This window comes from Lathyrus oleraceus, chromosome 1, assembly GCF_024323335.1.
Source record: "Lathyrus oleraceus cultivar Zhongwan6 chromosome 1, CAAS_Psat_ZW6_1.0, whole genome shotgun sequence".
Lineage (NCBI taxonomy): Eukaryota > Viridiplantae > Streptophyta > Magnoliopsida > Fabales > Fabaceae > Lathyrus > Lathyrus oleraceus.
In genome coordinates, this window is record NC_066579.1 from 262,191,464 (window position 1) to 262,213,676 (window position 22,213).

Genomic DNA, 22,213 nt, shown 5'->3' on the forward strand with positions numbered 1-22,213 from the left:
GAGGAAGATACTAGTCATGAAGAAGATGAGGAAGAAAGGACAGCTGAAGTGAATGACCTTCCACCAGCTTGGAAATCTTCAAAAGACCATCCTATTGACAACATCTTAGGAGATATTTCAAAGGGAGTAATGACTCGTTCTAAGATAAGTAATTTTTGTTCTCACTTCGCTTTTGTTTCACAAGTAGAACCTAAAAATGCCAAAGAGGCCTTGATTGATGAATGTTGGCTAATGGCCATGCAAGAAGAGCTTAATCAATTTAAAAGAAATGACGTTTGGGAACTTGTCCCTCGTCCGCGAGATCATCATATCATAGGTACTAAATGGGTTTTTAGAAATAAGCTTGATGAAAACGGAGTGATAACTAGGAACAAGGCACGTTTAGTAACACAAGGATATAACCAAGAGGAGGGCATAGACTATGAGGAAACTTATGCTCCAGTTGCTCGCCTTGAAGTTATACGTCTCTTGCTTGCCTATGCGAGTTCTAATAATTTTAAGCTTTACCAAATGGACGTAAAGAGTGTGTTTCTAAATGGTGTCATAAATGAAGAGGTATATGTCTCACAACCTCCTGGTTTTGAGAATGCTGAAAATCCAGATTATGTTTACAAATTAAAACGAGCTTTGTATGGTCTTAAACAAGCCCCTCGGGTTTGGTATGAAAGGCTTAGCAAATTTCTAATTGATCATGGATATTCAAGAGGTAAAGTGGATAATACTCTCTTTATTAAACATAAGGGAAAGCACATACTTTTAGTTCAAGTTTATGTAGACGATATAATTTTTGGTTCAACTAACACACACTTGGTCGAAGAATTTTCTAAGGTTATGCAGGGTGAATTTGAGATGAGTCTTATGGGGGAGCTGAATTACTTCCTAGGTCTTCAGATAAAGCAACTTGATAAGGGTACAACAATATGTCAAACAAAGTACTGCAGAGAACTACTCAAGCGCTTTGGAATGAACGACTCAAAATCAATTGACACCCCTATGCCTACCAACGGAAATCTAGATAAAGATGAGCATGGTAAGAGTGTAGATGTCAAAAAGTTTAGAGGTATGATTGGGTCTCTTCTGTATCGTTATGCTTCTAGACCTGACATCATGTTTAGTGTTTGTATGTGTACACGATATCAATCAAATCCTAAGGAATCACACCTGAAAGCTGTTAAGCGTATATTTAGATATCTTCATGGAACATCTAAATATGGGCTTTGGTATTCCAAAGGAAGTGATTGTAGCTTAGTAGGTTACTCTGATTCTGATTTTGCTGGCTGCAAATCAGATAGGAAAAGCACGAGTGGTACATGTCACTTGTTTTCAAACTCCTTGGTAAGTTGGCATAGCAAAAAGCAGGTATTTGTGGCTCTGTCAACTGCAGAGGCTGAGTACGTTGCAGCCGGTAGTTGTTGCGCTTAGATTTTGTGGCTAAAGCAACAACTACAAGACTTTAACATTCAACTCAAACGTATTCCAATAAAATGTGACAACACTAGTGCCATAAACCTTACTAAAAATCCTGTTTTACACTCACGCACTAAACACATAGAGATTAGACATCACTTTCTTCGCGATCATGTTGAAAAAGAAGACGTTGTATTTGAGCATGTTGATACTAAAAACCAGCTTGCTGACATTTTCACTAAACCTTTGGCAACGGAACCGTTCTTCAACATTCGTCGTGAATTAGGGATCTTAGATCTCTCTCCATTGTTGTCTTAAGCATGTTTGTTCTTATTTATATTATGCCTCACCTTGGTTGATGAGATTTGTTTTAGATTTCATTTATACCTCACAAGGTTACATCAACAGAGGTAATATCACTCCTTTCTATATCTCTTTTAGAACTATGTGATTGTGTATGTTAGAACAAAATTCCTTATTTTCGTTTATGTGAATTTCTTTGCATATATTGTTTGAACATTAATATCTGATTTGTGAATTATACTTGGGCATCATTATCATGACATACTTCATAATGCATAACCATACTGCATAAAAATTAATTAAAATTTGGTTTGGCATCAGTATGTATCGATTCAAAGATGTATGTATCGATTCATGTCTTCTTCATTTCACATCTGTCAAAATTGGTTCAGTATGTATCGATTCATTCGTCGTTTGTATCGATACATAGACCCTTTAAAAACAAAAATGCGTGACATGGATCGATCCATTCCCATATGCATCGACACATACTGATTGTTATTTGGATTAAATGCATTTTATTTCACTCATGGATCGACACATCAGCAATTCTTATCACATCTTTTCACAAACTTGGTATCAGCAGTTCCCCTACCTCTCAAAACCTGCGGCTAACCCTAATCTCCTTCATCATCATTCTCTCCAAAACCCTAAATTCATCTCACTTTTCTTCAATTTTTCATCACCATGCCTCCAAGAATCATTCCGGCTAGAGCAGGGGGAAAAGGAAAAGGAAAGGAACCGGTTGGCACTTCTGAGCAGTTACCAGAAAGTCCTCCTAATGCCTTAGATTTGCTTCATCCTGCAATTGCTACTGAGTTTGAGGATTCTTTCAAGACAAGGTTAGTCATGAAACCCCATGTCTTCATAAACATGATGATATTCATCTGCATCTCAATGATGTGGTTGAACTCCTTAATGCACAAAAACTTGGTTCATTTTTTACTACAAAGGATGATTACCATGAGGATTTTATTCGTGCATTTTATGCTGGCTTACAATCTAGTAAAGGATATATGTTTAAGTGTTCTATTGGTGTCAGAACCTATACTTTTGAGGCTGCTGATTGGGAAACAGTGTTTCAAATTCCGCTTCTGTCGCATAATTTCAAGACTTGGCATGACTTGAAGTTTGATACTGACTTTAACCTGAAGGAGTTTACTCTATCTATCTTGAAATTGGACAGACCGCTGGGTGAGGATGAACAGGTTACGTCTGGTATGATTAAGAAAATTCCTCGTATACTTCAGTGGATTATCTCGCACATTTTGCGTCCAGCAAACAGTGGACATTTTAGGTTAGACAGGGCAGGCATTCATCTCTTGTATACTCTTCAAAATAAGGTTCCCTTGAATTGGGCAAATTACTTTGTGAAGCGTCTCTTTTTCGTGTGTAACAGTGCCAAGAATGTTGCTCTTGGTTATGCGTCTCAAATCATGAAAATTCTTACGTTCTGGAATGTTGCAATCCCTTTAGTTCCTCTCATATCATCATCTGCTGCTCAAGAGTTTGACTCTTCCACTTTATCTCATATGGGATATCGGTGGGACAAGGAACGTCAATGTTTCTATTTCTTTGAAAGGAAATCCAAAACAAGGATCTATAATTTTGATGTGCCTTCTGAACAAATTCATGTAGTTGAAGACCACCCTGATGAAGAAATGCATGATGTGAACGAAGCAGATGTGCCTGCAGCTGATGACAATGCTGGTTGGGGTGATTGGGTGCCACAAAGGTGGTCTCCAACCAACTATGTACCTGAACCAACGGTTCCTCTGTTCTCCGGCGGTGCTTCATCTTCAACACCTACTGCGCACCTAACTCAAATGCTTCAACAAATGGAGCTTGCCAACCAAGAACGTCATGAAGAGGCACGGTCTTGGCATGTACAACAAAGTGAGTGGCATAAGGAGCATCGTGAGTGGCATGACGATCATACACGGATGTACCATAACCAACACTCTTGGCACACGGACTTGGTTAAGTGGCACCAAGTCTTCTACAATGAAATGTCTGGTTTTATGGACGACTGCCGTGCCAATCCTGGTATTATGGACAGATTCAGAAGTGTTGAAGTTCAGGACCGGTTCAGGCACTACACCTTCATGGGCCACAATCTAGATGCAATGCCTCCTCCTCCGCCTCCGCCAAGCTTCAAAGATCCTGATAGAGATGACGAGGTGTCCTGTGGTGGCTATAATCCATATTAAACCATCATCATTTCATTTCACTGCATTTCATTGCATGTTGCTTGAGTTTTTTTTTCTTTTCAGATTAGTTGCACCTTATATGTCTTGGCTTATGTAATTTTTAAATACTTTCTACTAGTTAAATGCTTATTTCCTTCTGCTTACTTCTGGTGTTATTGCCCTTATTTGTCATTCTTTGTGAGTAATTCTTTACTTTTTAAGCTTCCTTCTTTGTGATTGTTAGCTTCTTTATCATTTTTTCTGTGTCCTACTACAACATGTTGCCTTGATAAAACTGTTTTTTTCTTCTTTTTGATGTTGACAAAGGGGGAGAAATGCAGATGTTGACAGATATGCACAAACTCAGGGGGAGTATCACACATCTTGCTAAAAATTTACCATCATCAAAAAGGGGGAGTTTGTGAGCAAATTCTTTACTTTGAATAAGTTTTGAATGATAGCAAATTGTGTGATCATTGTCTAATTGTTGGTTGTGCATTATTTTACATGTTTCATTTGTGTTTTTAGCCTATACTATTGTTTCATGTCTATACATAAAGATCCACATTGATACATTTCTTAAAAGAACTCATAAAAACTGTTTTGTGTCAGTATGTATCGATACATGTTCATCTGCATCGATACATAAATTTGTTTTAAATCACAAAACGTTTTTGCTTCAGTATGTATCGATACATACGAGCTTTGTATCGATACATGCTTAGTTAAAATGTTCTATGTATTGATACATACGAGCTTTGTATCGATACATGCTTAGTTAAAATGTTCTATGTATCAATACATACGAGCTTTGTATCGATACATGCTTGTATTAATTCTCTAAAATTTATCAAAGCTACAGTATGTATCGATGCATAATCTTTTGTATCAATATATAATTCTGTTTTATCTACTAACAGCTTCTGTCTTTCACATATAAGAAGTATTTTGACAGCTCAGTGAAAAACACATATACAACGAATTCAGAAGTGAAAAACAGTTGTAACACAAATCAAAGGAGTGTGTAGCAGCAATTATTTTGAGCAGTTAGAAACCTGAAAGAGACTTCATCTTCTTCATCTTCTCAATCTCTTTTCTTCAAGAACATCAACACATAATCATTCTTGTTCTTTGGATTAAAGGATCAACGAGATAACGTTCAGTGGAACGATCAAGGATCTAGCTGAGGTGTTCAGTGGAACGATCGAGGATCTAGCTGAGTTGAAGGTTGAAGGGGGTTTCGAGGAAAAACCAAATGCTTTGTCCTTCAAGAACTGGAGTGTTCTTGCGGGTTTGTTAGTCACGTTTGCAGAACAGATTCAGCCGTAGCGTAGGGTTTGGAAATTGGGTAATTTCGCAAACAGGTCGTGGAACTGGTGAATTGTTTGCAATTTCTTGCAGGAAATTCTTGATCGAGCTCAGATCAAGTGGAGGTTTTATACAAGAAGAAGATCTTGGGATTTAGATTTTTGTCTTTGTATTGTAACCTTGTATCAACGAATTCGACATTATTGATAACAACAGTTCTTAATTTCATTTGAAATTGAGAGGGAGACGTACCCACACACGAGGACGACAGTGGGGAACTTCCTTACCAAATCTCTGCGTATCGTATTCTTTCCTTATCTATCTTTACGTTTTCAACAGTTTTGTGATTTCAATTGGTGTATTGTGGCTGTACATTTCGTGATACAATAGTGGCAAGAAAACTTCTTTATCTAAACTCCACCATTGTTCATCATTGATCATATACACACCAAATGTTTGACAAAACTGTCAACTGAGTTTTATTCATTGGAATTAGAATTTAGTGATAAGTGCATTTGATTTGATAATATTCTGGTGTTAATAATCTCTATCGTTCCTATTCAAATCCAGCAATAAATTCGCGTGTCCGATTTTCTAGTAGCGGTTCAGATTAGACGGAAGTCGATTCGAGACTGTAATTTTCCGCTAAGTTTCAACAACTCTGATAAGATTTTTTAAATCAGTTTATTTAAAAGAGGTGATCTATTCACCCCCCTCTCGATCACTAGCCACACCGTCTAACATGTTCAATATAGACATAAGGGAAAAAGGATAATTATACACACAAGTATTATCACAAAAAGGGATTTGTCATATCACATGACATTTTTGTGCCTCGGGTAGCAGTGATGAGTTACTAGATACCGCTCACTGTTTATTATGTTAAATACATGATTTAATATAATTGCCAATGTCACGAAAACCTACAGGGTCACACACAAAAGGATGAATTAATGAGAGATAGAATAAATAAGGAACACCGTAAGGTACGGAGCACTTAAGTGAATTGTGGAACATCGTAAGGTACAATGCACTTAAGTAGAATATGAAATATGGTAAGATACCACACGCTTAAGTGATTTTCTGGTATACCACAAGATATAGGCCACATACACTTAAGTGGGCCTTTTAGCTTTCAGGCCACACAAGTGGTTCTATAAATATAACCGTTGTGCAGAAGCATTTCATTAGATGAAATTTTATTTCTCTCTCTCACTCAAAGCCTTCATTCGTAGCAGCTAGCACTGAGACTGAAGGAATCCGTTCGTGTGGATTGAGTAGAGGCGTTGTCACCATTCAACATTCGTGATCACTCCTTAGATCTGCATCAAAGGTTTCAATCGCCATAAGAGGTAACGATTTCTATCACTGATCACGTCCATTCGTAAGGATCACAATGGGAGAAAAATTTAATTTCCGTTGCATTTTTGGATCGCCATTCTCCTTCAGTGGTATCAGAGCCACTTACGAAACCATGCATCTGATAGCTGTTTATTTTCTGTATTTTCTGTATTAATACTATTAAAAGATAAAATGAATTAAATAATAAACGAGTAATTAAATTTGGCATCATGTGTGTACGATTTGGATGATCTATGTTGACTATGCTTCGGAATCCGATGTTAGTATGGTGAAGCAGCGATACATCGATCGCTCATAGGTTACACAATTGAGATCGATCAAGTTATATATTTGATATAAGTAATTCTGATGCAAAATACGGTATATATGATATATTGTTTCTATTTCGTTCATTCAAACACTTAATAATTGATATTCCTTTGAGCGATCAATGTCCATTTGCTTCGGAATCCGACATTAGTATGGAGAAGCAATGACGTGTTGATCAATCATACTGAATTATCAACCGAGGTGTGTTTGACGGTATGAAATTGTTGCATTAGGGTTCATGACGGTACAAGGGTTATGTCGTCAAAGATTTATGAGATTAGGATTGTGACTGCACAAGAGTTGTGCTTTAAAGTATCAAGTGTCGATGCAAAAAACAACGTCAGTTTCAAACGAATTGTTCATTAAAATTTTGCGTCGGGGCGCTACCCCCTTGACCCCTGGCTAACTCTACGTAGTGTGATCAATCGTTGAAATTTAATTTGGTTTATTTAATTAACAGAATTTAAATTAATAATAATAATGTGTTTATTATTATTGTCTTGTGGTGATCGGTTATGGCCTTAGTTTTCCTTTATTTTGTTTTTGGGATTTTAAAATACGGCTTGCTTGTCGTACTTCTCTTTTACTCTCTTAATGTAACTTCTTTTCTCATCTCACTCCCTCGTATGTAAAACGAGATTCTTTTATGTAATGTAATTTTATGAAGAAAGAGAAGAATACAATATGAAAGGAGAACAACCTTAAAGATATTGCTTGGAGAAGCTTAGATCGTTATTAGGTTAGCTTAGGTTCTCTCATTGGCTTGAAGAACAACTGCGCTAGGGGCCATAACTATTTTATTTTGTACGTGAATGTATGTGAATGTATGTTGATGCATGTGAGAGACGATTTATATCATAAATAAGTCGGTGATATCAAAATAATTGCAAATTCCCTCAAATTAAATATTAAATTTATGCTTTCCAAGCTTTAGCACTCACCAAGACTAGTATCGAATAATGTAGGTTTCACCTATACGAGGTACATGTTCAATATTAGTAAGGTGCGATGGGATAATTGTAATATCCAATTGCTAAAACAATGGGTCAAACTTAACTAAAATAATTATAATAAGATTATATATGTTTAGAAGTAAGAGTTGAAAATGATCCATATGATGGATTGAAATAAGGAGTTATTCACACAACTAAAATATTCGAGAGTTGTATTAGATACAATTAGAAGGAGTTCCTACCTAAATAAGATAGTTTTATGTAATCCGCCTATGCGGACTTAAAACAAAGTGAAATGTGGATCTTGACCCACTAGAAAATCTTCCAACGGGATTTTCCGAATCAAATAGTGAGGGTCATTTGTTTTGAGTAAAATAATGGGAGCATATTTAATTAAAGGCCTAACTAAATATGTTATTTTAGTGATACTTATATTTTCATATTTTTCATGTAGATTACCATGACAACAAACACCTCTAACAACATTTTATGATCAATCCTTGATAAGAAAAAATTGTCTGGGACAAATTTTCTGGATTGGCACCGAAATCTGAGGATTATCCTCAAGCATGATAGAAAGTTGTATGTCTTGGAGAAACCTGATCCTGAAGAGGTACCCCCTAGTTCTTCACCTAAGGAAGAAATATATGCTTATAAGAAGCATGTCGATGATGCCAATGAAACTGCTTGCCTCATGCTAGCTACTATGAACTCAGAGTTGTAAAAGCAACATGAGAACATGGCAGCGCTCGATATGATCGAACACCTGAAGATGCTCTATCAAGAGTAGGAAAGGCATGAAAGGTTTGAAGTTTCAAAATCCCTTTTTCAAGGCAAGTTAGCTGAGGATCCTCTGTAGGTCCCCATGGCTCAAGATGATTGGGTATGTAGAGAACCCCGAGAGGTTGGGTTTTCCCCTCGAAAAGGAACTTGCGACTGATTTGATCTTGCAATCGTTGCCAGATAGCTTCAGTCAGTTTGTCCTTAATTTCAACATGAATGATATGGACAAAACTCTTCCTGAACTGCTAGGCATGTTAAGAACTGCTGAGCCAAATCTGAAGTCAAAAGGGAAGTCCACTATGATGATCAGAAATGGAAAGAGACAGAACAAAAGGCCCACCAAGCAGGGTGGTAAAGGAAAAGGCAAGGAAGTTGCCAAACCCAAACCCACTGCTCCTGCTTTGAAGCCTAGTGGAGGCATAGCAAAGGAAGGCACCTGCTTCCATTGCAGTAAGACCGGACACTAGAAGAGAAACTGTCCAAAGTACCTGGAAGATAAGAAGAATGGAGTAGAGACTTCAACTTCAGGTATTTTTGTTATTGAAATTAATCTATCCACTTATGTATCATGGGTATTAGATACTGGATGCGGTTCTCACATTTGTACCAATGTGCAGGGGCTAAAAAGGAGTAGAGATTTGGAAAAAGGTGAAGTTAACCTACGAGTTGGAAATGGAGCAAATGTTGCTGCTTTAGCCGTAGGAATTTATGTATTGACCTTACATAGTGATTTAATAGTTCAGTTAGAGAACTGTTATTATGTACCTGCAATTAGCAGGAATATTATTTTCATTTCTTGTTTGGACAAGTTTGGTTTTTCATTCATAATAAAGAACACTTGTTGCTCTATTTATTTGAAATGATATATTCCATGCTAATGCCTAAATGAACAATGAACTATATTTCCTTAATCTTGAAATGCCTATTTATAACATTAATACTAAAAGGATGAAATCTAATGAGTTAAATCCAACTTACCTTTGGCATTGTCGATTAGGCCATATAAATGAGAAACTCATTTCCAAACTCCATAAAGATGGACTCTTGGACTCTTTTGATTATGAATAATATGAGACATGCAAATCTTGTTTAATTGGAAAGATGACAAAGTCTCCATTCACAAGAAAAGGTGAAAGAGCTAATGATCTTTTGGCCCTCATACATACTAATGTATGTGGACCACTGAACATACCAGCCAGAGGAGGTTTTCAGTACTTTATCACATTTACTGATGATTTTAGTAGATATGGTTATGTGTATTTAATGAAACACAAATCAGAGTCCTTTGAAAAGTTCAAGGAATTCAAGAATGAAGTACAAAACCAATTAGGTAATAATATTAAAACTCTTCGATCAGATCGATGTGGTGAATATTTAAGCCTAGAGTTTGATGACCATCTGAAAGAGTGTGGGATTTTATCCCAACTTACTCCTTCTGGAACACCCCAATGGAACGGTGTATCCGAGAGAAGAAATTGAACCTTGTTAGACATGGTCCGATCCATGATGAGTCACGCTGATCTTCCAAACTCCTTTTGGGGACATGCACTATTGACAGCAGCTTACACACTTAACCTTGTTCCATCCAAAAAGGTTGAGAAGACACCATATGAGATATGGAGTGGTAAGAAACCACATATGTCTTATATGAAGATTTGGGGTAAGACACCATATGCGTAGCCATTCTCCAGGAGACACATTTGCAGTAGGAACATAGGTCCTACCCTGGAATTTCGCTGGTCCCTTCCCTTAGTTGGAGGAATGTTCCTTGGGTTTGTCCTGTCAAACAAACTTCTTAGCTTGGTAGGGATTATCCCTTTCCAATTTTTTAGCAGCTTCCTTGTCTAACACGGAGCTGCACCTAAGACACAACATTACCTTTGAATATTTCAACTTGCACCAATTCAGGAAATCGACTCTCTCCTCTTCGGCTTTAGGATATGCATGCACTGTTTGATCCTCGTTGCTTGGTTTGTTGTCTTCAGCCCCTACATTGGTGATAATATCGACGATCATAATGCCCACTGGTTCAATAAAGAAAACATAAGTTTTTATTTCATTCTCCTCCACCAGGCGTGGATTCTGTTTGTCAGCAAACTTGATTCTATCATCCTTCAAACCATTTTGCACCAGGTCCCTAAAAAGTACACATTTAGAAGTATTGTGACCCAAAAAACTAAGGAATTTACTCAAGGTATGAAAAACGCAAGAAATAAGGGGTTTGAATTGGGTTTTAAGAAAAACATATTTTTACCAACTCAAGAACACTACTTAAATGTTAATAACAAAGAGATAAAAACACAAGTATTTTTATACTGGTTCGCTTGAAACTCAAAGCTACTCCAGTCCACCCGCCAAGGTAATTTTTCCTTATACACAAGGACTTAATCCACTATACTCAATTGATTACAATAATCACAAAGAATAACCTTCTTTGTCTTCTTAAGGATCCGACTATACCCTAGTCTCCTTAAGGACTCACAAAGAACAACTTTCTTTGTCTTCTCAAGGATCCAACTACACCCTAGTATCCTTAAGGAATCAAATAGACAGTTTGAATAATATTTTGTGTGTTACAAGTTGCTTCTACACAAGCAGATTTTACACAAATGAAATACAAACACTTAAAGAAGAACTGTGTATAAAAATTGATTGCTTTTCACAAAGAAAAAATATATTTTTCAAAAGTTGTAGCGCTTCAAAAGAACTCTTATTTTTCTTCAAGTCTCAAAGTCCCACTTATATAGCAAAAGTGGAGAGAACATTGCAGCAATAATCTAGCGTATCTTCAGAAACTTCTTAGGAGTGAATCAGCATATAAGCAGAAAGAACATTACAGTAGTAACTTGATATCTTTCAGAACTTCTCATGATTAGCACAAAAGCATAATTTGGAACTTAATTGTTCAGAAATTGATGATGTTGCACGTCATAAACTGAGAATCAGAACTGGCTGTTAAAGCTACACAATAACAAACCATTAGGGTACCAAAATTATTCTCACACAAAAATAACATTGTTATCATCAAAACTCAAGGTATATATGCATAACCAAATCTTGTTCTAACAACCCCCTCCCCCCTCCCCCCCTTTTTGATGATGACAAAACATGTATTTTTTTATGAACAATTTTGTACATGGTAATCATAGAAGGATACATCTTACAGAAGCACAAGGCTCCCTCTCAGATGTATAATCCTAAAAAAGATAAAATCAGAATGAAAGAACACTTTCCTGAATAACCTTTTTGAAGTACCAAAATGATCTTCCATCAGAATCTGGTTTGTCTTCAGAAATTGCTTTATGTAGTCCAGAGCACTGGTTTGTTAACATCAACATTCTGATAAGCTTCACTTCTGATGCCGGGTTGAATTCTTTTGAAGAAGCTCCAGAGCCTGGTTATATTTAGAAGCATGAATTATGGTTATCTTTGAAATTCTTTTTCAGAGCTTGGTTACCTTTGAAAATGAAAATATCTTTAAAAGGAGCTTTTAGAATTTGGTTAAGGATTCTTATTACAAGCTTGATTGCCAAGTTCTAAGTTCAGAGCCTGCTTTTTAATTCCTTGAAGACTCAATGCTTAGATCTGATTCCTTGTTCAGTTTTTTCTCAAACAGTGTTAAAGCTTCTGATGTTTGAACTTATCCCTACAAAACACTTAACAAACTATTCTTCGAAGTAGTTTCTAGCAAAAACATTAAGCAATGTTTGGGTTCTGACTTATGAATATTGGTATATCAAAATCAATTACGATACTCCCCTTTTACTACGTTTCTCCCCCTTTATCATTAATCAAAAAGAAAAAGCTAAGTCTTAAATGCACTTTTTATCCCCCTTGTTTGGGCGTTTTAAACAATTGGTCCCCCTATTAAAAAACCAGTGATTTTGGTCCCTTAAATTTTATTGCGTTTGGATTTGCATGGTCCCCTATCCAATTTTGATTATGTGTCAATTCATTAATGATATGGCAGATACTATTTGGATCCATGTCAGCATTTCCAAATATTTTAATTCCCAACTGAATATTTTAATGTAAGAAATATTAAAAAACATTTTGGAAATTAAAAAAACAATTGTTTAAATAGTCTCTTGGTCCCTGTAAGTTAGCGAGTTTTTAATTTTGCTCTTTGTATCATTTTTTTTTTGTCTGAGTCCCTATATCTCACTTTTGTGTTGCCGTTAATCTATGAGGTTAAAATTCTATTAAAAAACGCTGACCGGGCTAACAGCGCACACATGGTAGATGTTTTTTTCTATTTTTTTATTAACCAATATTTCCACGTCAGCTTTTTTTTTGTCTTAAATATTAAAATACAAAAAGTGAAGTTTTCGTCCCATAAGGTGATAAACCCATGACCATAAGGTTCACAAAGTATTCTCTATCAACTAAGTCAACTCATCAAGTTGTTTGTAATATTGCAACACAAATATATATTACATAAATATTTCAGTATTATCAAAATAATTTATTAAACATTTTAACTATTTTATATTTCAACTATTAATATTTAATAACTATTTAATATTTAAATTAATTAAAAACTAAATAATTGAATATTAATAGTTGAAATATTAAATAATTAAAATATTTTATAAACTTATTATTTAATAAAATAAATAATTTAAATATTAATAGTTGAGATATTTTATAAACTAATTATTAAATAAATTCTATAATTGCATATTTGCATTTCTGAAGTGTCTAATGAATTTACTTAATAATTAGTTAATAAAACATTTCAATTATTAATATTTCAATTATTTAGTTTATTAAATAATAAGTTTATAAAATATTTCAATTATAGAATATTTCAATTGAATATTTTATTAAATAATAAGTTTATAAAATATTTCAATTATTTAATAGTTCAACTATTAATATTTAAATATTTAGTTTATTTAATAATTAATTTATAAAATATTTCAACTATTAATATTTCAATTATTTAGTTTATTAAATAATTACTTTATAAAATGTTTCAATTATTTATTATTTCAACCAATTATTATTTCAACAATTAATATTTTAATTATTTTGTTTAATAAATATTTAGTTTATAAAATATTTCAATTATTTAATATTTCAATTACTTACTTTATCAAATAATAGGTTTATAAAATATTTCAATTATTTAATAGTTAAAATATTAATATTTCAATTATTTAGTTTATTAAATAATTAATTTAAAAAATATTTCAATTATTTAATTTTCAATGATTATTTCAATTATTTAGTTTATTAAATAATTACTTTATAAAATATTATAATTATTTAATAGTTCAACAAGAAATATTTCAATTATTTAATTTTTAAATAATTGAAATATTAAAACGTTATTAAATATTAATAGTTGAAATATAAAATAGTTAAAATATTTAATAAATTATTTTGGTATGACTGAAATACTTATATAATAGTATTTTTTTAGGAATAAATTTTTTTTGGTGAGTTTGCCTAGTGGGTAGATTATACTATATGAATCTAAAGGTCATGGATTTAATTCCTTATTGGACTAATTTTTTTTACCTCTTAAGATTTAGGACACAAACGAAAAAAAAAACTATGTGGAAATACTTGTTAATAAAAAAATGAAAAAAAAAAGTCTGCCACGTGTGCGCTGTTAGTCAAGTCAGCGTTTTTCTAGAGATTAACGCCAACAGAAAATTGAGATATAGGGACTCAGACAAAAACAAGAAGATATAGGTGTAGCACCTCAAATTTGCACCTATCATTGTACATACATTTTCATATTTGGTCATAACATAACATGGTCCACTGCATAACATTGCATTGTCCCCTTTGCCTCAAGTGCAAGTCATCAGAAGAATTAGGTCAAACTGGTCAGGAGATCAGTCAATCAAGCAAGCAAGTGCAATTCTCATTGAGCCAAGGCCCTAGGGTTGCTCCAACTTGTTCACATGACCTAGGGGTCCTTTTGGAGTGTTTTGGTCAAGGATTGGATGTTCAGAAGTCATCAGTCATGGCTCAGTTCACCAGAAACCCTAAAAAGTCAACTGTTGGTCAACTGTCCATTTAATCAGTGATTTGATGGTGGAAATTGGTTTGAGAGGTCTCATTCATGTCCATATAGTCTTCATATAACATGTCAAACATCATCATGGAAGAATTTGAAGTCAGACAAGAAGTTTCCAAAAATAGAAAGTTGACTTGTAATTGGAATTTGCCAAAAATGGAAAGTCTTGATCCTCAAACTTACATCATGATACAAGCTTCAAATGAATTTTTTCCCAACATGAAAGTTGAAGATCTTGTTCTCCCATTTCCAAAAAGTCCAAGAACACTCAATTCCCATGTATGGTTGGCAAGATATGATCAATTCAATCTCAAAAATTTTTGAACTTCAAAAGGCCATATCTCTCAAACCATTTGGCCAAATTGGGTGGGGTTTTTTGCTACAAGTCACATTTGATCCCCTCTTTCCAAATATGCAACCATCATTCACCAAAACATCATAGATCAAAATGGCATTTTTGAACTTACATGAATTAATTTCAAGTGAGGTTGAAATTTGACTTTTTAAAATAACCATTTTTAATCATTTTGGCCAATTGAGAATGACTAGAAATCATATTTTGGACATGTTCAAGGCCCATTTTCGCAGCTACAACTCATGCACCATGCCACTTGAGTGAAATTAGCAAAAGGACACTTTTTACCAACTCCAATTCCACTTTTTCATTAACCTTGATTAGTACCATTAAACAGAGTATATATACATCATTTTCTCTCTAAAAGAAACCCTAGCAGCCACTCTCACCAACAGAAAACCTCATTTTCTCAAACACACTCATTTTTCTTCATTTGGCATTTTTGTTGAAAACTTTCAAAGAACACAAGCCTTGGTCGATTGTTCCATCATATTCCATCGTTTTTGGAGCTGTAGCAAACACTATCTTTCAACTGTAAGCAAGGATTCATGGACTGTTTTTGCTAAGCTCCATCAATGGCAGTTCAAGGTTAAAGCCATTTCAAGCTATCTCGAGCCAAGCCAACTTCATCATTCAACTTTGGGGAGCTGGAGGAGCATTTGTTTCACTTCAACTTGGCCAAACAACAACTGTATTGCAACTGCCTTTCCAAATTGGTAAATTTTCGACCTCCTTGTTTCATCAAATTATCACATGCTTTAGAGAGGTCTCTTCATGCTGAGCTTCATGATAGTCTTGCTTTTGAAAATGATTGAGTATTTGTGAAGTAATCTGGATTTTAAATTTGATGTTGCATATTGTTTGTGCTCGATTCATGATTTGTGGTGTGTTTTAATGAAAATGAATGATGGATTCATGTTGCTTGTTGTTTGCTGATCATTTTTGTATACCCAATTGTAATTTCTGGAAAAAAAATTGTTTGAGTCGATTGGAAGGGATGAAGATAGCTTGCTGCGTTTTGAAACCCTAGGTTGTTCTTGAATTTCCCAGATTTTCTTTCATCCACGTTGCATGGCCACTGTAGCCCATATTGGCCAATAGAAACATTTCCAGCCTTGGCCCTAAATGACCGTGTTTCAATTAGTGACCCTGGGAATTACAAAATTGCCACTGGCGTGGCATGTGACATATTGAAATATGTTGTTTTTTCATTTTAATTTCACTTTTGATCATAAACTTTGAAAAATCATAACTCCTTTGTTTTTAGTCCAATTTCCATGGGATTTTTTGCATTCTTTTCATCATGACCTCTACTTGATTGTCATATTTTTTCCAGATTTTTGTGATGAATGGATTTTATTTGGCATATTGGTTTGTAACATGTATCCACATTTTTCACATTCCACCAAAACATTTGTGAAATGATGATGCTTTATCCAATGGCTCCCAAATTTTTTGTGCTTAAACTAGACACATTCATGGTGATTTTGGTGTAGAGTTTGTGAATTTATCATTGTTGGTTTGTGAGTTATGATTTTTTGAATTAGGGTGTGACAATTTGTGTCACACCATTGATGTCCAACTTCATGATTTTCATTACCATGCTTCTTGAACTCAAATTGGTTTGAATTTTTGCATGAATGTACTCTTGGATGTCTTGTTTACATGTGAATTTTCTTGGAATTATTTGTGGCATTTCCTAATTGTTTGGGATTTTCTCTCCTGTTTGGTCATATGTTGACCTTTTGTGACACATGTTCCCATTTCGTTTGTGAAATTCTCATACTTTATTAGATGGACATGAAATTTGACATGTGATTAGTAGACATCTTAAGCTTTGCCATGGTTTTAGTCCCCTTCATTTATCATATGCCATCCCTGATTTATGATTTTTTCAAGTTGATGCATGTTTGGTTGACTTCTTTGAGCATGTTCAAAATTGCCTTGCCTTTCTGATTTTCATTGACCACCTTCTACTTGTCCAAATGAGTTGAAATTTAACATGCTTACCACGCTGTGGGTTGTGATGGATCATGATTTATTTGATGATTTTTGGAATTGTTTATGATTGGTTTTGAACTGAGTCTTGCTGTTGACTTCTATGAGCTTCCACATGCCATGCTTTGACCTATTTTGTTTGTGAAATGATAATGATGAATGATGTGAATGTGAAACCACTTGGGTTTGCTTCTTGATTGATTTGTCTTGACTTTGAGCACTTGTCCCTTGCTGTTTTAAGCTTTTTGTCTCCTTTTGACCCTAGGCTTGTCCTAGTGGTCTTGTTACTCATATTTAAGCTTGTTTTTTCAGGTTAAGTAACAAATGCTTCAAAGAGATCAATACAAGTTGATTAAGTTTGATTGTTTATCATGAACTAACTTGTGTGTTTTGTAGGTTGCTTGGCTCACATGCCTTGAGCTTTGTGCATTGCACATTTATCTACTTGTGTTGACTGTTGACCTTGGTTTCATTTTGATTTAACTTTGACTTTGTGTACTAATGTTGTCTGACTGGTTTCAGGTACTTTTAGTTGCCTTTAGTTCCTTGTGAACTTTGCTTTGCTTTGCTTGATAAGCAATTTGCATTGAGGTATAACTTCTCATCTTCATGTAGTCTGGAAGACCTGGCCTGTTACTTGGCCAGGCAACTGTCTGAAGTCCTCCTTAAGAGGCAATGTTTGTGACTGTTTACATTTGTCCTTGTACAGAGTCAAAGACCTCCTAAGTGAAGAGGCATTGGCAGACACAAGGGATATGCAATCTATCCCCTGCTATTCTGTGTGTCATCTGCTTTGCTCACACCACTGTGTTGATGCATTGCAGATACAAACCCAAGATCTTGTACAATTGTACAGTTGAGTCAGTTTCAAATGTGTAGGAGGGTTCCCACCTTCTGAACCCACACATTCTTGTCTTAAGCTCTCCCAGGCCAGGGATAAGAGCTGTGAAGTCTCATCTTCACTCACCTTTCATCAGCTTCACCCTAACTCTCAATGTTAGGGTTAAGAGCTAACACTACCCAGTTCCAGTGGTTTGTTTGTTGAGGTTGATATGACCCCTCGACTAAAACCTAACCTTGATTGAGCCCATTGCTTGCATATAGTGTGTGCTATTTGTGCTTGTGTGTTTGCTTTAGCTTGCTTTCTGTGCAAGTTAGGTTTAGTTTGGCTTGCTTCCTGTGCAAGTCATGATTAGGATAGGCTGGCTCCCTGTGCCAGTTAGCTAGAAACCTTAACTTAGGGATGATTTGCATGATAACATCTAGGCTCGAGTCGTAGTCTCCCTAGTTGTGTCTCCCTCTGTTATCTGGTTAGGCTAGTCCTTTATCCCTCCGTAGGGGAACTACGTCGCCCTGATCCTCATACCAGATGAGGTACGTAGGCAGGAGATGAGCTGATCTCTCCGGGCGCCCTTTTTCTTTTTCAACCTTTTGTGTCTCAACCCCCCTTGTGTGTGTTGTTGTGTGCTTGGAAGTTGATGTAAGTCCATTGAGTGGCATTCGGGTTCCAGTGTGGGTTTTTTTGGTTCGGATGCCGATGTAAGCCCAGTGATTGGCGGTCGGGCTCCATGTTTGCCTTTTTGAGTGTGTTTTGGTTCGGATGCTGATGTAAGTCCAGTGATTGGCATTCAGGCTCCACGTTTGCCTTTGCCTGTGTTTGTTTGTGTGCGTGTCAGCCGAGCTACGAATGCTCTGATTCTTCTCTCGTCCGAGAAGATACGTATGCATAGGATGCGATATCCTAGCGAGCATGTGTCGTTTCCCCAGTCCGAACTACTTCGACTCTGATGTCTATACCTGATAGACTAAGTAGGCCCAGGATGCGATATCCTGCCGAGTCCGTCTTGTTTGTTTCTTGTGTCTCTTTCAGCCAGTATTTGTTTGTTTGTTTGAGTAGTGTTTTAGCAACCATTTTTCCTTTCCTATTGTGCGTGGATCCCGTCGAGTACGACGGATGCGTAGGGGTGCTAATACCTTCCCTTCGCATAACCGACTCCCGATCCCATTCTCTTTGGTCGCGAGACCATGTCTTTTCCTAGGTTTACTCTGAGCGTTTCCTTTCCCTCTTTTGGGATAAATAACGCACGGTGGCGGCTCTGTTGTTCTTGTTTTCCCGCCGGTTTTTCGCGTGATGCGACAGCTGGCGACTCTGCTGGGGAAATAGAGAAGTTGACCTATGCTGGTCCATCTTCCCTAAGCGAGTCTCTCCTAGCGCTCTCTAGGTTAGGGTTTTGGTTGCTGTTTGCTGTTTTATTGCATTCATTCCATTTATTGTTTGCATTTATGTTTGCACTTATGTTTGCATTCATTCACATTCATTATTCACCTGGCTGGTTGTCTGTTTATCACTGTTGGGGTGGGAGTTACATGAGGTAAAAAGCCCAATACCCAGGCCATGAGTGAAATCTAGGATACTTAGGAATAGAGTGATTCATGGGAAGGGGGTGTTATTGCGCCACTTAGCGGAACATTGATATCACGAGCAGTTCAGACCCTGGTGGGATATTATCGTTACATACTTCGGGTGTGTATATGATGATGTTCTGCGAAAGGTTATTTATGCTGCGTTTCTCTCGACCTTACCCTGGCCTAGATGACACCCGTGAGTGGGGAGGGAATGACCATTATTACAGGTACAGTTGGTGACTCGTTGGTGACTTGTTGGTGACTTGTGATCCTGTTGGTGACTATTGGTTCAGAAGTTTGGGGTCTCAGATGACTTTGGGTTTCAGATGAATTCGTGGTTCCGAGTTCAAGCCGAAGCTTTGATCCTGTGTTCTGAGAGACACAGCCAACCAGTCGTGTCTGCATCATTTGCATCATAGCATGTTTATTTTCAAAAAAATACGCAATAAAAAAAAAAAAAAAACTAATCCCTGCATGCATATCATTTCTCAGGTACATTCCAGAGCTTGTTCATTGATAGAGATGGCAACAGTCCCAGAGTTGAAGCGGAAGACTTGTTCCTACAGCTTTCACCGTGAACCTTTGACGTCTCTGATTGAGTTGAGCAACCTTATGACCAGTGGTAACCAGAAGGGGTTTGTTGACCAGTATGGAGATATTCTGACACTGTTGAAGATGGTAGTTGATCCGGTGCCGTTGCAGACTCTTCTACAGTTCTACGACCCAGAGCTTCATTGTTTCACCTTTCAAGATTATCAGTTGGCGCCTACTCTTGAGGAGTACTCCATTCTGCTGAGTGTCCCGGTCCGGTATCAGGTTCCTTTCTTGGATGTGCCCAAGGAGGTTGATTTCAGAGTTGTTGCCAGAGCTCTCCATTTGGGTATCAAGGAAGTCAGTGATATTTGGAAGTCCAGTGGGGATGTTGTAGGATTGCCTTTGAAGTTTCTGTTGAGGGTAGCTAGAGAAGAAGCAGAGAAGGGAAGTTGGGAAGCCTTTCATGCTCAGTTGGCCGTCATGATCTATGGGATCGTCCTGTTTCCGAGTATGCCCAATTTTGTTGACTATGCTGCAGTCAGTATTTTCATTGGAGGAAATCCAGTTCCTACTCTGTTAGCTGACACTTACTACGTTGTTCACAGTAGGCATGGTAAGGGTGGGGCTATCAGGTGTTGTCTCCCGCTTTTGCTCAGATTGTTCTTGTCTCTCCTGCCAGTCAGTGGACCTTTTGTGGATGCTCAGAGCACGCATAAGTGGACTCAGAGGGTTATGTCTCTTACCTCCTATGATATCAGGTGGCAATCTTACCGGATGGATGTGCGTAACGTCATTATGAGCTGTGGAGGATTCCGTAATGTGCCACTCGTAGGGACTAGGGGTTGCATCAATTACAACCCGGTTCTTTCTCTTCGCCAGTTGGGGTTTGTGATGAAGGGAAGACCACTTGAGGCTGAGGTAGCTGAAAGTGTGTATTTTGAGAAGCAGAGTGACCCGGCTAGATTGGAGCAGATAGGGAGAGCTTGGAAGTCTATTGGTATGAAGGATGGATCTGTCTTAGGGAAGAAGTTTGCCGTTGATATGCCCGATTACACTGATTGGGTCAAGGAGAGAGTAGAAACTTTGTTGTTACCCTACGATAGGATGGAGCCGTTGCAGGAGCAACCACCTTTGATCCTTGCTGAGAGTGTGCCTGCGGAGCACTACAAGCAAGCCCTGATGGAGAATCGCCGTTTGAGAGGGAAGGAGCAAGATACCCAGATGGAGCTGTACAAAGCCAAAGCTGATAGGTTGAACTTGGCTCATCAACTCAGAGGAGTGCGAGGAGAAGATGCTAGCAGACTGAGAAGCAAGAAGAGATCCTACGAGGAGATAGAGAGCATGTTAGATGCAGAACACCGGGAGTGCTTGAGGCTGCAGAGGGTTGAGGCCAGCTATCAGAAGAAGATCAGAGACTTGGAGAAGCAACTCAGAGATAAAGACATCCAGTTGAAGAAAGAAGTAGACTTGAGACAGACATCAGAGAACCACCTTGGAGGAGAAGTGGTAGAGCTTAGACGACAACTGAAGGAGAAGATCACTCTTTTGCCAGAATGTTCAGAATGTGACCTGTTGATAGACCAGTGTCAGTACTTGAAGACTCTCATTCCGGGAGGCCGTTTGTCTTAGCTTGTATCTTTGATATGTATGTTGAGAATCACCTCCAGGCTTGTTGGATGGGATTCATTGTTGTACTCCGATTGTTTGGATTTTCTTTGTCGACTTTGTTGTATGATCCTGTTACTCATATAGATGAGGTTGTTGGTTTCACCTTGTACTCATCACTCTTGTGTATGTTGTTTCTGTGCTTCTGTGTTTTTCTTGCTGCAGGTTGCCATCTTTTGAGGATGACTCAGGCTCTTTGAATGCCTGAGGAATGAACACATCATGTGCATCATACGCATCATTAGCACCATACTCATATCATTTTGCATAACAGGTGTTCTTGGTCGTGACTTTTCACTCTGGTTCCTGTTTTAGGCAGGATAGCTGATCAACGTCCGCACCGCTACTCAACAAGACTGAATCAACAGAGAGGTATGGATCAAGTTCAAGCTGAGTTGGCAGAGATGAAGGCTAACATGGCCCAGTTTATGAATATGATGCAAGGGGTTGCACAAGGTCAAGAAGAACTGCGAGCCTTGGTTTAGAGACAAGAGGCTGCAATTCCACCGGTCAACCATGCTCCGCCAGAGGGAGGCCCGGTCAATGATAATAATGTTGCTACTGCTGTACCCATCAACAACTATGCTGTAGGTGATGAGTTGGGGGG